A 1,171-nucleotide genomic window follows, 5' to 3' on the forward strand; every position below is an offset into this window, starting at 1 on the left:
TAATCTGGTATGTCGAGAGGTGCTTGACCTGTCGGATGGTCAAGGGAGCTCCAGAGGCCGCATGGAAAGCTTCATCCATTGGAGGTTCCCATGTGGAAATGGGAAAATATTACTATGGATTTCATTACCAAGTTACATCGAACAACTAAGGGATTCAACGCGATATGGGTTACAGTGGACCATCTGATGAAGAGTGCCCACTTTCTAGCTACTCAAGAGAGTTCTTCAGTCGAGAAATTGTCTGATTCATATGTGCACGAAATTGTTTCTCAACGTGGTATTCCGGTCCCCATTGTATCAGATCGAGATGTTCGATTTGTTGGATTAATGTCTAAGTCCATAACTATAATTGGTAAGACTTGACCCGACCCGGCATGGTCCATTTGGGTTGCATGACATCATGCACTTGGATAGACTAAATGAGAGAAATAAGACACTTATGGTTATTAATATATTATAAGTTCTAGTATATTAATAATAAGAATAATAATATTTAACTAGTATTGATCAAGAATTAATTTAGAATTAATTATGTGATCAAAAGAAGACTAATTAAATATATGGGTTGATTGTGCAAATCATCCATAACTTGTATAGTGGGCCAAAGCTCCATGGATAATCAAGTTGGGTTAAACCCATAGGATGCTCCATGGATGCTCCATGGAGGTTACATAACCCATGGGTCATGGAAATGAAAGGTCATGACAATTAGGGTTTACATGGTGTAACCCTAATTGTAACACACTATATAAGTATCATATTATTCACCAAAATCGGCCTCTATAGTATGAAAAAGAAGGGCTAGCCGATTTCATGAGTTGTGGATTTCTCTCAAGTCATTCCAAGTGTATTTGGTGTTGTGTGAACCATTTGAGGTGTCACACTTGAGGCACTAGGCACTCAAGCTTCATGAAGACATTCTACATCAAAGAGGTATGTATTCTATCTTGTTATATTCTTTGTTTTGTATGCTAGATTAGGATAATACCTTGGATGTTCATATTTGTATGTATAATAGAGAAAACATAGATCCAAGGTATTTAGGGTTGCATGTACACTTAGGAGTGTTAGAATGCTCAAAACCCAACAGTGGTATCAGAGCCTAGGCTTGTTTTCTTGTTATACTTGCAAAATTGGCTGAAAAATCGAGTTTTTATGTTGTCTGCTCAGC

Source organism: Lactuca serriola, chromosome 8 (genome assembly GCF_051521515.1).
Source record: "Lactuca serriola cultivar US96UC23 chromosome 8, Lser_US96UC23_V15, whole genome shotgun sequence".
In the NCBI taxonomy this organism is placed as follows: domain Eukaryota; kingdom Viridiplantae; phylum Streptophyta; class Magnoliopsida; order Asterales; family Asteraceae; genus Lactuca; species Lactuca serriola.